The 16,961-nt window shown below is 46.3% G+C and overlaps 1 long non-coding RNA gene across 2 annotated transcripts in view; it reads right to left on the bottom strand.

Annotated features, from left to right (window-relative positions):
• LOC138368602 (uncharacterized) overlaps positions 1-16,961 on the bottom strand; it is a 342,569-nt gene that overhangs the window by 35,938 nt on the left and 289,670 nt on the right. For both annotated transcript variants that reach the window (XR_011229606.1, XR_011229605.1), the window contains one exon: positions 12,253-12,305. This is a non-coding gene — a long non-coding RNA (uncharacterized lncRNA). The remainder of the gene's footprint in view (positions 1-12,252; positions 12,306-16,961) is intronic.

Here is a 16,961-nt window from a genome sequence, read left to right on the forward strand (position 1 = left end):
CTTACAGCCTCCTGACATTTTTGGGTGACATAGTCCAACATGTCTTGTACGGACTTGGTTCCGAGTTCTGTGTCCCAATGTATATCCCATAGGAGTTTATTCATCTCCTCATAGTTTCCCTTTCGGTACGCCAGCCCTTTGGTTCCCAGTTTTTTTTTTTGGGGTGATAATTCCTAACTCAACCAAGTACTCAAAGCTCAATACACTATGATCACTCATTCCCAAGGGGGCTTCCAACTTAACTTCCCTTATATCCGACTCATTTAGGGTAAATATCAGATCAAGCAAGGCTGGTTCATCCCCTCCTCTCATTCTTGTCGGTCCCTTGACGTGTTGACTTCGAAAGTTTCTTGTTGCCACATCCAGCAGCTTAGCTCTCCATGTGTCTGGGCCTCCATGTGGGTCTCTGTTCCCCAAATCTATCTTCCCATGGTTGAAGTCTCCCATGATTAGTAGCCTGGATCCGTTCCAGGTAGCCACAGAAGCTGCTCTCTCTATTATATTGATGGTGGCCAAATTGTTTCTATCATATTCCTGTCTGGGTCTTCTGTCATTCGGTGGGGGGTTATATATGACTACTACAATAATTTTCTGTCCTCCAGTTGCTATGGTGCCTGATATGTAGTCACTGAAACCTTCACAGTTCTGAATTGCCATCTCTTCGAAACTCCAACCTTCTCTTAGTAGCAAAGCTACACCACCATGTCCTCTCCCTTCTCTCTCTTTCCTCACTACATAGTAGCCGTGTGGAAACACTGTGTTTGTTATGGTTTTCGTTAGCTTTGTTTTTGTGAGTGCTATTATGTCTGGGTTTTCTTCTAGTGTCCATTCTCCGAGTTCACTTGTTTTATTTGTAATCCCATCTATGTTAGTGTACATTGCCTTGAAGCTCACTTTCTTCAGTTCATTTTCTTGTCCCTTTCTTGGCGAGCATTCTGCTGGTGTGGGAAGCTGTTCCGTGGGTGAGAAGATCTGTGAGGTGGTTTGCAGGGTCTCAGAGGAGTTTGGGGTGAGGGGTGGGGGTTTCAGGGAAGGGGGGAGAGGTAGGGTGTGGGTTAAGGAGATAGGGGGGACATGGAGGATACGGGGTGAGGGGGAAGGAGGGATAGGGAGGGTATGGGATGAAGGGGGAGGGGGGACGGGGGGGGGGGGAAGGTGGGAGGGGGGACATGATGGGAATGGGGAAGGGGTGACAGGGTAAGAATGGGGTGGGGGGGGAGGGAGGGTTGGGTGGGGGGGGGAGGGTGAGGGGAAGGGAGGGTTTCTATGCAGAGGGGGGATGATGGTGTTGCCCCCCCCCCCTCTGGTGTTGCTGGGATGCTGGTTTTGGGTTCGCCTCTTGTCTCTAGGACTGTTGTGTTGGTGACTGTGATTTCCTGGTTTGCTTCTCTCTCCCTACGCTTCCTGCTTGCCTCTGCTGCCCTGGCTCTCTCCTCCTTCGTCCTGTCCCTCTGCAGGAATACTTTTTTTGCAGGAATGGAATACTATTCCATTCTTGCCTGTTGGATCCTTCCTGTTCTTTGATGCCTACAACTACCACTGATCTTTTTCTCTCCAGCAGCTGAGTGGTGCACCTTGCTGCTTCCTGTGAGGTAGCTGCTTGCATGGCTACCTCCCTCACTGTGTCCATAGCTTCTGAGCTCTTTTTCAGGATGTCCACAAATGTTTCAAGTCAAATGTGTGTGTGTGTGTGTGTGTGTACTCACCTAATTGTACTCACCTAATTGTGCATGCGGGGGTTGAGCTCTGGCTCTTTGGTCCCGCCTCTCAACCGTCAATCAACTGGTGTACAGATTCCTGAGCCTATTGGGCTCTATCATATCTACATTTGAAGCTGTGTATGGAGTCAGCCTCCACCACATCACTTCCTAATGCATTCCATTTACTAACTACTCTGACACTGAAAAAGTTCTTACTAACGTCTCTGTGGCTCATTTGGGTACTCAGCTTCCACCTGTGTCCCCTTGTTCGCGTCCCACCAGTGTTGAATAGTTCATCCTTGTTTACCCGGTCGATTCCCCTGAGGATTTTCTAGGTTGTGATCATGTCCCCCCTTACTCTTCTGTCTTCCAGTGTCGTAAGGTGCATTTCCCGCAGCCTTTCCTCGTAACTCATGCCTCTTAGTTCTGGGACTAGTCTAGTGGCATACCTTTGTACTTTTTCCAGCTTCGTCTTGTGCTTGACAAGGTACGGGCTCCATGCTGGGGCCGCATACTCCAGGATTGGTCTTACATATGTGGTGTACAAGATTCTGAATGATTCCTTACACAGGTTCTGAACGCTGCTCTGATGTTAGCCAGCCTCGCATATGCCGCAGACGTTATTCTTTTTATGTGGGCTTCAGGAGACAGGTTTGGTGTGATATCAACTCCTAGATCTTTCTCTCTGTTCGTTTCATTAAGTACTTCATCTCCTATTCTGTATCCTGTGTTTGGCCTCCTATTTCCACCACCTAGTTTCATTACTTTGCATTTACTCGGGTTGAACTTCAACAGCCATTTGTTGGACCATTCACTCAGTCCAACACACACACACACACACACACATTCATGTGTGTGTGTGTGTGTGTGTGTGTGTGTGTGTATGTGTGTGTGTGTGTGTGTGTGTGTGTGTAGGATTATGTATCACATGTCAGTTTAGGATTTTGTTACCCTTTAGTCCAGCAACAGTGTCAAGTTCAAGTACGTTTATTGAGACAATAAAATACATCTTAAAGAGATAGAGTAACTTAGGCTATTTCTACCCCCCCCCCCAGCAACAGTCTTGGTGACACTGGAAGTGTTGGTGTTGATCAAGACTTTGCAGAGTCTCAGTGACACACACAAGTTGTGTACTTCTGACTGTCTTAGTGGCCCGTAGGTAAGTGGGTATTAGCGCCGTCCAGTGACGTGTGGTTTGTAATTGTCTAGTGACACGAGTGAGTTGACCACTGTGTTTGTTGTGTCTACGTGACACCTGTTCTTCCTTGTTATTGTTTGGTCTATGTTATCAAACAATGTGTATAATTAATTATAATAATTGATGTGTTAGCGTAATTAATTATCTTTGACTGCTGTTGTTTTAAATTCAGCTACTGGGAACAAAAGTTGCAAGTAGCAAGGGCTATGATGAGCCTGTAGTGGACTTATCTTTGACTGTTTTAGTGAATGTATTCATCTGTATACAAAAAATAAATATGCTTAATGCGCACATTATTAGAAAAAATACAAATAGAAAATACGAGAGTTTGAGATACAGTAAAAAATGCACCGTTTTCTCTATCACAGATCTTCAGCCGGTCAACAAATTGGAGTAACTAAAATATTTTGACCGAGGTTCGTCTAGCTTGGGGCAAGGCTGTTATTACTCGCCTAGTTGTGCTTGCGGGGGTTGAGCTCTGGCTCTTTGGTCCCGCCTCTCAACTGTCAAACAACTGCTGTACAGATTCCAGAGCCTACTGGGCTCTTATCATATCTACATTTGAAACTATGAATGGAGTCAGCCTCCACCACATCACTTCCTAGCGCATTCCATTTCTTAACTACTCTGACACTGAAAAATTTATTATGTCTCTGTGGCTCATTTGGGTACTAAGTTTCCACCTGTGTCCTCGAATATATATGTATTGCTAGCCCCACATGTTATTGCCACAAGTTCACACGTTATTGCTACCCATGACGAGCATTACATCCATTGTGCCTCTTACATAATTTCAAAATGATCTTGCAGGGGCCCATTGGCACACGTTCCGTAGTACAGTGAAATCGAGGTGAAACCCTGCAGGGATTTCAAGAGAAAACCAATATAAAATGCTCTCAAATCGCACTACTGAATAAAAAAAAAAAAAAAAAAAAATAATGTGGTGAGACCTTACTTTTAGAGATCATCATAAAGTAGCCGTCACAAAAGCATGAAAAATGACATGTTGGATAACAAGAACCTTTCAAACAAGATGCCACAGCAATGCGACTTGACTGGAACCTTGAGGTACTACTGAAGGATCAGAGGCACCGTCCACAGCAACTACCAGCCAACCACGAATCCTCGCTCGTCTCACACGGAATACTCTAGCTATTTATCTCTAGTTAGAGTGTTAACAGTATTGAGTCTTGTCTGAAACTATAAACATGATGAGACTTCAACACTACCGCTGAGTGAAGGCGGTTCACCTGCAGACTTACAGACTGGACGACCAGTCGCTGCCTCCCACACGACCCGGTAACACCTGGGAGTGGGTCCCAATACTCAAGCTCAGTCTCCTTAAATGAAAGTACCTATTGTAACTGTGTGGACGATTGTACAAATGTCGTGACGGACCAAATCTGAACACGGAGATTACATTACACACAGAAATCACACTAACGTGATGTATCAAATGAACAAATCCACAAGGGCCGTGACGAGGATTGGAACACTACGTAGATTCCAACACTACGGAGATTACATCATATAAAACCAGGAGGGATGGCAGGATGTGCAGAATACCCCCGTTGAAGAGCAGAGGTGCAGTTCTGTGGAAGACCTCCACCCACACCGAGGACCCCAAGACTGTTCAACACACTTCCAGTACACATAAGAGGCATAACTGACTGACACCTCACAGTGTTCAAGAGAGAACTGGATAAACACCTCCAAAGGACACCTGATCAACCAGGCTATGGCTCATACGTCAGGCTGCGAGCAGCCGCGTCCAACAGCCTGGTTGACCAGTCCAGCAACCGGGAGGCCTGGTTGGAGACCGGGCCGCGGGACCTTTAATCCCCAGAACCTCCATAAGGTAGCGACACGAGACTGACCAAGAGAAAATAGATTTCTGTATAATTGAATTTAGATAACCCAAAAAGTTTTTATATTTGCTTACAAAACCTAACCCAACACATCCTAGTTTAAATCTCCTTAGTCCTATCTCAAGATAACCTCAAGCTAGGGCTTGGGAGATTTTAACCACGTGAAGATATACTAGGGGGAACAGCATAGATATGAAGAATCATGAAGAGCTAAACTATTGGATGTTGCAACAAGAAATTTTAAGCCAGCATGTGAGGGGACCCGCAAGAATGAGAGGCAACGCCGCACCAGCGCCGCTCCACCTGGTATTCATCCTCAACGACTCCGACATTTAATAAAATTTATGTTTCTGGTATATGTAAATGATCCCCCAGAGGCTACAGACTCGTTCCTCTCAATATTTGCTGATGATGTAAAAATTACGAGGAGGATTAAGACAGTGAAAGATATGAAGAGACTACAAGATGACCTAGAGAAACTGAAGGAATGGTCCAACAAATGGCTACTAAAGTTCAACCCAAGTAAATGTATGGTAATGAAACTACGGGGAGGGAACAGGTGGCCAGGCACAGGATACCGAATGGGAGACGAAGTCTTCGGTGAAACGGACACAGAGTGACATCTAGGAGTTGATATCACGCCAAACCTGTTTCCTGAAGCCCACATCAAAAGAATATCATCAGCGGCGTATGCGAGGCTGGCTATCAGAACTGCCTTTAGAAACTTGTGTAAGGAATCATTTAGAACCTTGTATAACACGTGTAGCACCAATACTGGAGTATGCGGCCCCAGCATGGAGTCCGTACCTTGTCAAGCACGAGTCTAAGCTCAAGAAAGTTCAGAGGTATGCCACTACGCTAGTTCTAGAACTAAGAGACATGAGTTAAGAGGAATGGCTGCGGGAACTGCACCTTAAGTCGCTGGAAGACAGAATAGGTTGGGAAGACATGATCACCTAATACAAAATTCTAAGGAGAATTGACAGGGTACACAAGGAGGTATTATTTAACACTGGTGGTACACGCACGCACGAGTAACCAAATGAGCCACACACATTAGAAAAAACTTTTTCAGTGTCAAAGTAGTTAACAAATGGAATGCACTAGAAAGTGATGTGGTGGAGGCTGCCTCCATACACACAGTTTTAAATGTTGATATGAAAGAGCACAATAGGCTCAGGAACCTGTACACCAACTGATTGATAGTTGAGAGGCGGGACCAAGGAGCCGAAGCTCAACCCCCGCAAGCAAATCTAGTTGAGTACAACTAGGCAAGAACACGCGAGGCTTAACATAGAGTGAGTGTGTGTGTGTGTGTGTGTGTGTGTGTGTGTGTGTGTGTGTGTGTGTGTGTATTTTATATATATATATATATATATATATATATATATATATATATATTATTAAATATGACCGAAAAAGTAAGATTAATAATTCTAACACGAATTTTCTCTATCTTTCGTACATTTCTTTTCACTGTTGGTGGTAATTCAAAAATCAATTCTCCAAAATTCATTTTTATTTCTAGTCTGACGCGACACTTGAGCGCGTTTCAAGCGTTCTGCTTTGTGTCTGGAGAGTTTCTCATGAGTAGGCTGGCCGTTTTTCTGGTTTTATAGTAAATCGTCAGTTGTATCCTCTGATTTTTGTCTGTAGGGATAACGTTTCTATTAACAATATCTCTCGGGACCCTTTCCTCCGTTTTATGAGCTGTGGAAAAGAAGTTCCTGTAAAATAGTCTAATAGGGGGTATAGGTGTTGTGTTAGTTGTCTCTTCAGAGGTTGCATGGCGTTTCACTTTCCTTCTTATGATGTCTTCGACGAAACCATTGGAGAAACCGTTGTTGACTAGGACCTGCCTTACCCTACAGAGTTCTTCGTCGACTTGCTTCCATTCTGAGCTGTGGCTGAGAGCACAGTCGACATATGCGTTAACAACAATATATATATATATATATATATATATATATATATATATATATATATATATATATACACACGTGCTATACTAGGCCTGGAAACATCTAAATTTGGTTTTATCTTAATTTTTCCGGACGCTAAACAAAACAATATAATAGCGGCTTACTGGGGGCTCCATCACTACATATTGGTCGGCTCGGTCACATGACTATAACAAGTAGACACACCTCAGGGGGCCGGGTTGTAGTACCCACAACAGCTAACGATGCGGCTGTAGCCTACATGGTACCCCTCTCACTTCACATGACACACTAACACACCTGATTCACAACACACACCTGAAGTTACTCTACACGGCTGGGCATAGTTAACATGGGGCTCAGTGCTCCCACGAGGGGAGGGAGAGGCCTAGGGTGTGGTGAGGCAGGTGTGGGGGCAGGGCGTGGCGAGGCAGGTGTGGGGGCAGGGCGTGGCGAGGCAGGTGTGGGGGCAGGGCGTGGCGAGGCAGTTGTGGGGGCAGGGCGTGGCGAGGCAGGTGTGGGGGCAGGGCGTGGCGAGGCAGGTGTGGGGGCAGGGCGTGGCGAGGCAGGTGTGGGGGCAGGGCGTGGCGAGGCAGGTGTGGGGGCAGGGCGTGGCGAGGCAGGTGTGGGGGCAGGGCGTGGCGAGGCAGGTGTGGGGGCAGGGCGTGGCGAGGCAGGTGTGGGGGCAGGGCGTGGCGAGGCAGGGCGTGGCGGGGCAGGTGTGGAGCAGGGCGTGGCGGGGCAGGTGTGGAGCAGGGCGTGGCGGGGCAGGTGTGGAGCAGGGCGTGGCGGGGCAGGTGTGGGGCAGGGCGTGGCGGGGCAGGTGTGGGGCAGGGCGTGGCGAGGCAGGTGTGGGGCAGGGCGTGGTCACCGTCATCACCTCATATGCTAATAATACACTCACATCAGTTACCACTAAGGCCCACCTGGGCTCTGTACCATCTTGTTCATTATCACTTTGCCACGCCCCACCTGCACCACCGCCCCACCTGCACCACCCCGCCCACCCCAGCCCGTCCCACCCCCAGCCCAACCCCAGCCTCACACACACATACACACACACACACACACACACACACACACACACACACACACACACACACACACACACACACACACACACACACACATGGGGCCTCGTAGCCTGGTGGATAGCGCGCAGGACTCGTAATTCTGTGGCGCGGGTTCGATTCCCGCACGAGGCAGAAACAAATGGGCAAAGTTTCTTTCACCCTAAGTGCCCTTGTTACCTAGCAGTAAATAGGTACCTGGGAGTTAGTCAGCTGTCACGGGCTGCTTCCTGGGGTGTGTGTGTGTGTGGTGTGGGGGAAAAAAAAGTAGTTAGTGAACAGTTGATTAACAGTTGAGAGGCGGGCCGAAAGAGCAAAGCTCAACCCCCGCAAAAAAAAAAAAAAAACACAACTAGTAAACACACACACACACACACACACACACACACACACACACACACACACACACACACAGGCGGGACCAAAGAGCCAGAGCTCAACCCCCGCAAGCACAATTAGGTGAGTACACACACACACACACACACACACACACACACACACACACACACACACACACACACACACACACACACAGAAGGGGAACAGCCTACCTGTAACGATTCGAGAAAGAGACCTGGGAGTGGATGTGACACCTAATCTAACTCCTGAGGCACATATAAATAGGATAACGACAGCAGCGTACTCTACACTGGCGAAAATTAGAACTTCATTCAGAAACCTAAATGAGGAAGCTTTTAGGGCGCTTTACACTGCCTACGTGAGACCCGTCTTAGAGTATGCCGCGCCATCATGGAGCCCCCACCTGAAGAAACACATAAAGAAACTGGAGAAGGTTCAGAGGTTTGCGACGAGGCTTGTCCCAGAGCTACGAGGGATGGGATATGAAGAGCGGCTGAAGGAACTGAACCTTACGACACTAGAGAAAAGAAGGGAGAGAGGAGATATGATAGGGACATATAAAATACTCAGGGGAATTGACAAAGTGGAAATAGATGAAATGTTCACACGTAATAATAACAGAACGAGGGGACATGGGTGGAAACTGGAAACTCAGATGAGTCACAGAGATGTTAGGAAGTTTTCTTTTAGCGTGAGAGTAGTAGAAAAATGGAATGCACTTGGGGAACAGGTTGTGGAAGCAAATACTATTCATACTTTTAAAACTAGGTATGATAGGGAAATGGGACAGGAGTCATTGCTGTAAACAACCGATAGCTAGAAAGGCGGGATCCAAGAGTCAATGCTCGATCCTGCAAGCACATATAGGTGAGTACATATAGGTGAGTACACACACACACACACACACACACACACACACACACACACACACACACACACACACACACACACACACAGGGTATGATTTCCCAGAGGGTATAGAATCATTTCTCTCAATGTTTGCTGATGATGCAAAAATTATGAGGAGGATTGAAACTGAGGACGATAGTAGGAGGCTACAAGAGGACCTAGACAGACTGAGTGAATGGTCCAACAAATGGCTGTTGAAGTTCAACCCGAGTAAATGCAAAGTAATGAAACTAGGCAGTGGAAACAGGTGGCCAGACACAGGATACAGAATAGGAGGTGAAGTACTTAATGAAACGGACAAAGAGAAAGATCTAGGAGTTAATATCACACCAAACCTGTCTCCTGAAGCCCACATAAAGAGAATAACGTCTGCGGCATATGCGAGGCTGGCTAACATCAGAACAGCCTTCAGGAACCTGTGTAAAGAATCATTCAGAATCTTGTACACCACATATGTAAGACCAATCCTGGAGTATGCGGCCCCAGCATGGAGCCCGTACCTTGTCAAGCACAAGACGAAGCAGGAAAAAGTCTGAAGGTATGCCACTAGACTAGTCCCAGAACTAAGAGGCATGAGTTACGAGGAAAGGCTGCGGGAAATGTACCTTACGACACTGGAAGACAGAAGAGTAAGGGGAGACATGATCACTACCTTCAAAATCCTCAAGGGAATCGACCGGGTAAACAAGGATAAACTATTCAACACTGGTGGGACGCGAACAAGGGAACACAGGTGGAAACTGAGTACTCACATGAGCCACAGAGACGTAAGAAGGAACTTTTTCAGTGTCAGAGTAATTAACGGATGGAATGCACTAGGAAGTGATGTGGTGGAGGCTGACTCCATACACAGTTTCAAGTGTAGATATGATAGAGCCCAGTAGGCTCAGGAACCTGTACACTAATTGATTGATGGTTGAGAGGCGGGACCAAAGAGCCAGAGCTCAACCCCCGCAAGAACAATTAGGCGAGTACACACACACACGGGAAGCAGCCCGCAACAGCTGTCTATTTACCAGCCAGGAACCTATTTACTGCTAAATAACAAGGGCATCAGGGTAAAAGAAACTCTGTCCAATTATCTCGCTAACCGTGGCCATAGGATTACGAGTCCCGCGCGCTGTCCACTCAGCTACCAGACCACTGTGTGTGTATTTACCTAGTTGTGCTTGCGGGGATTGAGCTCTGGCTCTTTGGTCCCGCCTCTTAACTATCAATCAACTGTGTGTGTGTGTGTGTGTGTGTGTGTGTGTGTGTGTGTGTGTGTGTGTGTGTGTGTGTGTGTGTGTGTGTGTGTGTGTGTGTGTGTGATTTCCTTTAATATACACAATTCCAATTAAATACTGATATCAGCTCCTGAAAAATTGGATATATAGTAGAGCTACATCTAAATTGTATAGTTTCTATTTTCTCGTAAGATTGACGAAACACAACACAAAATATGGTTAAATGAAGACAAATATAAGAAATGGTCTAACTTAATATATTAATATGTCTGGGCGTGATAATGCTCTACTATTAACAAATCTAATAATATTTTATGCATTATTGTTAGGTTTATCATTTATTATAGAATCACAACGCTATGCCAACCTCGGGAATTATGGGAATTTATAAGTAGTGTGTGTCAAGAGTTCTACACTGGAGTTCCACACGCTAGAGTGCTACACACAAGAGTGCCACACACAAGAGTGCCACACACAAGAGTGCCACACAAGAGTGCCACACACGAGTGCCTCACACAAGAGTCCCACACACGTGTCACAAGAGTGCCTCACACAAGAGTTCCACACACACACAAGAGTGCCACACACGTGTCACAAGAGTGCCTCACACAAGAGTTCCACACACACACACAAGAGTGCCACATACAAGAGGTGCACACACAAGAGCCTCACTAGACTGCCACACACACAAGAGTGCCACACACACAAGAGTGACACACACACAAGAGTGCCACACACACAAGAATGCCACACACAAGAGTGCTACACAAGAGTGCCACACACACAAGAGTGCCACACACACAAGAGTGCCACACACACAAGAGTGCCACACACGAGTGCCACACACACAAGGGTGCCACACACACAAGAGTGCCACACACACAAGAGTGCCACACACACAAGAGTGCCACACACACAATAGTGCCACACACACAAGAGTGCCACACACACAAGAGTGCCACACACACAAAACTGCCACACACACAAGAGTGCCACACACACAAGAGTGCCACACATACAAGTGTGCCACACACACAAGAGTGCCACACACAAGAGTGCCACACACACAAGAGTGCCACACACACGAGTGCCACACACACGAGTGCCACACACAAAAGACTGCTACACACACAAGAGTGCCACACACACAAGAGTGCCACACACACAAGAGTGCCACACACACAAGACTGCCACACACACAAGAGTGCCACACGCACAAGACTGCTACACACACAAGAGTGCCACACACACAAGAGTGCCACACACACACAAGAGTGCCACACAAAACTGCCACACACACAAGAGTGCCACACACACACAAGAGTGCCACACAAAACTGCCACACACACAAGAGTGCCACACACACAAGAGTGCCACACACACAAGAGTGCCACACACACACAAGAGTGCCACACACACAAGAGTGCCACACACACAAGAGTGCCACACACACAAGAGTGACACACACAAGAGTGCCACACAAAACTGCCACACACACAAGAGTGCCACACACACAAGAGTGCCACACACACAAGAGTGCCACACACGAGTGCCACACACACAAGAGTGCCACACACACAAGACTGCCACACACACAAGAGTGCCACACACACAAGAGTGACACACACACAAGAGTGACACACACACAAGAGTGCCACACACACAAGACTGCCACACACACAAGAGTGCCACACACACAAGAGTGCCACACACACAAGAGTGCCACACACACAAGAGTGCCACACACACAAGAGTGCCACACACACAAGAGTGCCACACACACAAGACAGCCACACACAAGAGTGCTACACACAAGAGTGCCACACACACAAGAGTGACACACACACAAGCTGCACGCACCGTGGGCGAGTCGTGTGTGTAATACTAGTTCCCAGCTCCGGAAGTAGACACTTGTATGTGTAGTAACCATCGGTGACTTTAGTCGTGTGACCAGCCAACATGGGGGCGGCTTATGGCTTACCTTACACATGTCTGAGCTGTGGTCAGCCTCGCCAGCTCCAGCCTCTCCTCCTCCTGAAACACAACCAAATTATAAATATAAATAAAATATTTTTTGAACATTCTAGATAATATAACATTTGCTGTTATTACACAGAGAAATTCCATTATTGTGATATATCAATGAACAAATCCAACAGGAGCCGTGTTGAGGGTTCGAACATGTGGGGTGGATGTTCTCGGGTGCCCTGCAGTCAACTGCGCCACATGGTCAAAAGAATTGCAACCTGGGGTACTACTGCACCCACAAGGGTCTCGAGGCTGCCACTGAAGTCTAACTAGGGGCTTCACACAATCCCCCCCCCCTCCCCCACATGCACTCGGGTTGTGTCGTCCAGTGGTTCTACTCTGACGCCCCTCGGGATCCATGTGAGTGCTGTAGTACCCCTGGTTGCAATTCTTTTGACCATATCGTGGCGCAGTGGACTAGAGCGTACATCTGCGAACATCCAGCGCTTAGGTTCGAACCCCCATCACGGCTCCTGTGGATTTGTTCACTTATTGTTATCGGCCATATTACTCGGCGTGTTCATGAAGCACATTATTTCACTCGGGCTGATGATCACTCGTCCTCAGAAGCACTCCACGTGGAAAACTTCACTACACTTAATACTGGGTTTAAATTCTACCCTAAGGATTGTATTACGGATTATTGAACAACTTGGGCACTGTGTTTTTTTTTTTTTTTTAATTTTTAGCAGGAATATTCCTGCGCGGGCCCTAAGTTTATGGTTGGCCCACTAAATACGGGTACTGGATTAGTATATTCTATATTATAATTTTTTCATTATATATATATATATATATATATATATATATATATATATATATATATATATATATATATTTTGTGACGATAATCTCCTTCAAGAGATTGAGCCTGCTCTTCCCTCCTAAGTTCGTCGCTATACATCCCTATACAACTAATATGGAAGAAATATCCAACAAGTACAACTCCAAGGTTTGCCAGAGAGCAAACGTATTCAGCACCAGGAACACCTGCTCCGCCTCCACCACTCGAACCACCAAACTACCTGTCCGTCGCCTGCTCATCGCTGATTGGCTGGTGGTCAGTTGCACCCGCTCCTCCACCGCCACACTACCTGATGTCTGGGGCCGCCACGACCTGCAGACCTCAGAATATCCAGTGCTTTCAACAAGTTAACGTCTCGTTGGTAGACTAAGCTCTGGCTTACGTGTACTAAGAGAGGTGGCAGCTTAAAGCCAATATTCCTGCACCCATATTTTGCATTGTATATTGTTCACTTGTTATTACTCACTTGTCTTAACGTAACTTTTCATTTTGCCATTTGATTATTCTTATTATTTTGATTGATTGATTTTATGTTCCAATTTGTATGTCCATTTTATTCATGTTTTGCTTTTCTAACGTAATTAAAATCTCATTGTTAAATTTACTTGTTTTGTGTGTCTTCCCATTACCTTACCACAGACGAAGTTCCAGATTTTCTCTTTTTTTGTTTCTATATGTGACGAGGCCATACCCCTAGCTTTTGAAACAGCCGAACACCAACGCGTTACCGTCACATATTAAGTGGGGGCCTGTTCTAGGAGCTTCACTCAGGTACTGGTGCCAAGTAGTAATTAATGGTAAGCTTATTTAACTTTGGTAACGTAGCTTTTACTATTTTTCATATTCAATTTCATTTTATATGGTGCGGAGTGTATTGTGCATTACGAGAGTAGCATATGGTGAAGGTGAGACAACTTTGGATTACGTGGTGACTGTAGGCCGCAGTCATACTCTTAATTGGTCATCTCTCCCTCCGTGTTATTACTCGTGTTTACCATCTTTTGTCCCTTGGATATTTCTCATTTTTGACAGATCATCATATTGGTACCCTGGTACTGTGGTCTGCCCCGGGTCAAGTGCACCTAACCTTCTGCAATCTGACTGTAGGAGGACAAAGAGGGCCATAGTTCCTCTAGCTCGAACTTTAGTTGCTGAATTGGGACCTCAGCAGCAGTTCTCGTCACCAGTTGACACCTCGCATCCCTACACGTCAGTCAGAGATGATGATACATACAACGGTAGGGAATTAGCTTACTTTTTCAGAGCACAAAAGTTCGCTAATTCTGTAAGTATCATATTAATTTCAGTAGGAAAAACTTGCTTATGTCCTATAGAGACTCGGCAAGGTATGCCTACATCCTTGGACTACCAATTTTACTTTTGAGGCAATTAACTGTTTCATTTGTTTAGTAGGATTTTCTTGCCCTTATCCTCTTACATGAGTACCGGGTACAAGATTTCCTGCGCCTTTGATTTAAATTAATCATTTTACATCTTGTACTTAACTTTAATTGTTAAAGATTCCACAGGATAGGTACCAGTTGCCACGTTGTCCTGTTTCTGACATTCACTATATAACGGTATATTCGTTGTACATTTATTTGCTAATTTCACCATGTTTTGTCTCCAAACTTTCCGTGCAAATCCAGCAGGTGAAATAGGGACTTTAAGTCGTGCCAAGAAGACTGAATTACAAACTCTTGCACATGAGTATCAACTAGAAGTTCCCTACCAAGCCAACAGAAATGAACTACACAACCTGTTGCTGGATCACTATTTAGAGCATGGTAAGATAGACTCTGAAACTCATGAAACTTACTATATTGCAGATAAAACTGATTTGGCAACGATGAAACTCAAACTAGAGCTGGCCAAGATTGAACGTGAGCAGCAAAGGGAAGCCCTCGAGCAGCAAAGAGAAGCAGCTGCCATACGAAGGGAAGAACAAGAACGTGAGGCTGCCTTGAGGAGAGAAGAACAAGAACGTGAAACTGCTTTGAGGAGAGAAGAACAAAAACGTGAAATCGCCCTCAAAGAACGTGAAACTGCCTTGAGGAGAGAAGAACAAGAACGTGAGTTTGCCTTACTCCGTGAACGTGAAAGAGTACAGCTTGAAACAAAACAACGCGAGTTGGAGATGCAACGCGAACATGACAAGCAACAAGCGACTCTGGCTCTAGAGTGTCGTCAACAAGAAATCGCGTTGGAAACTTCCCACCTCGCTCAACGCCAGCAAGCTACTGCCAATCTTCCCATCAGTTTTAATATATCACATGCAAGTAAGTTAATGCCATCCTTTGTAGAAGCAGAAGTTGATGTGTTTTTTACCACCTTTGAAACCCTTGCTAATCAACTCAGTTGGCCTGTCGACCAGTGGGCCACACTTCTCAGAGTCCATCTTACAGGTAGAGCTGCAGTCACACTCAGTACTTTGGCGTCTGAGAATGACTACCAGACTCTGAAACAAGCAGTGTTGGACGCCTACCTCATCTCCACAGAAAGTTATCGAAGGAAATTCTGTGGCCACCTAGAGGCAACTACCACTACCTTCCTCGAGGTTGCTAACACAAAACGGAGATATTTTATGAAATAGCTGGAAGCAGCACATGTCTCTACTTTTACAGAACTCGTCAACCTGATGCTAGTTGAAGAATTCTTGAGGCGTGTGCCGCCTCCTGTCCGTCAATACTTAGCAGATAAAGAAGAAACCGACTACCTGAAGTGTGCTAAGTCGGCTGACACTTACAGCCTCATCCACCGGCTGACACCCGAACCATCCTCCAGTAAGAAGTCGTGGTACAGTTACGAGAAAGCGAGTACCGAACAGGCTGGCTCGCAATTGTACTGCAAGTATTGTAGACTCTATGGACATACCATAGACAAGTGTGGTAAGTCTCAATACAAAGGAACCACTGACACACAGAAACCCAAACCAACTCCTCCTAAGTCCGGTAAGCCTGTGATGAATGTTGGTGTTAATGTTAATGATCTTTCTCTTTTCAGTAACCACCTGTATACTGGAACTGTCTCTGCCAACAGTTCAAATCTGGAGGGACGTTTCAAATTGAAGATCTTGAGGGACACAGCGGCTCTTCAATCGATCATCTTGAAGTCGGCTGTGCCCAACATCGCCTACACCGGAGAAACTGTCTTCATCACTGACCTTACTGCTACCACTCCTTATCCTCTCGCCAGAGTCCACCTGGATTGTCCCTTCGTGAACGGAGAAGTCCAAGTCGCCGTCAGGGAAGAGCCTTTTCCCATGCCTGGAGTGCAACTTCTCCTAGGCAACGACTTGGCAGAAGACCTGCAACTGACCAACCTGATCGTCATGGACAAACCCCAGGTGTGTACCTCTGTGCCAAATAACCCTATACTTGAGTATGTTCCAGCAGAGGTTCAAGAGAGTGATGAAGTTTCTCCTCCGGTTCTAGTGACCACCCGTGCACAAGCCGCACGTCCATAGCCAGCTGACTCTACTGCTACCGCTGTCCCTCAAGACCCTCAGAAACTACCCCCGAATCTGACCAAGTTGGAGTTCCGTAAGTTGCAGAGGGAAGATCTTACCTTAACACCATTGTTTTTCCAGGCTGAGACTCAACCCGACAGTATTCCTGGGTTCTTCCTAGAGAACGACTTGCTCTACCGCAGATATAGACCCAGTAAACTGAAGGACGACGACGATTGGGCCAACATCAAACAACTTGTGATTATTACCAGCCTGCGGCCCACTATTCTACACCTGGCCCACGGAGCATTCTCCCACTACTGATTCAACAAGACTTACCATGGGATTCGTCAAGACTACTACTGGCCAGGTATGGTAAACAGCGTCCAACAGTACGTAAAACAGTGTC

Source organism: Procambarus clarkii, chromosome 25 (genome assembly GCF_040958095.1).
Source record: "Procambarus clarkii isolate CNS0578487 chromosome 25, FALCON_Pclarkii_2.0, whole genome shotgun sequence".
In the NCBI taxonomy this organism is placed as follows: domain Eukaryota; kingdom Metazoa; phylum Arthropoda; class Malacostraca; order Decapoda; family Cambaridae; genus Procambarus; species Procambarus clarkii.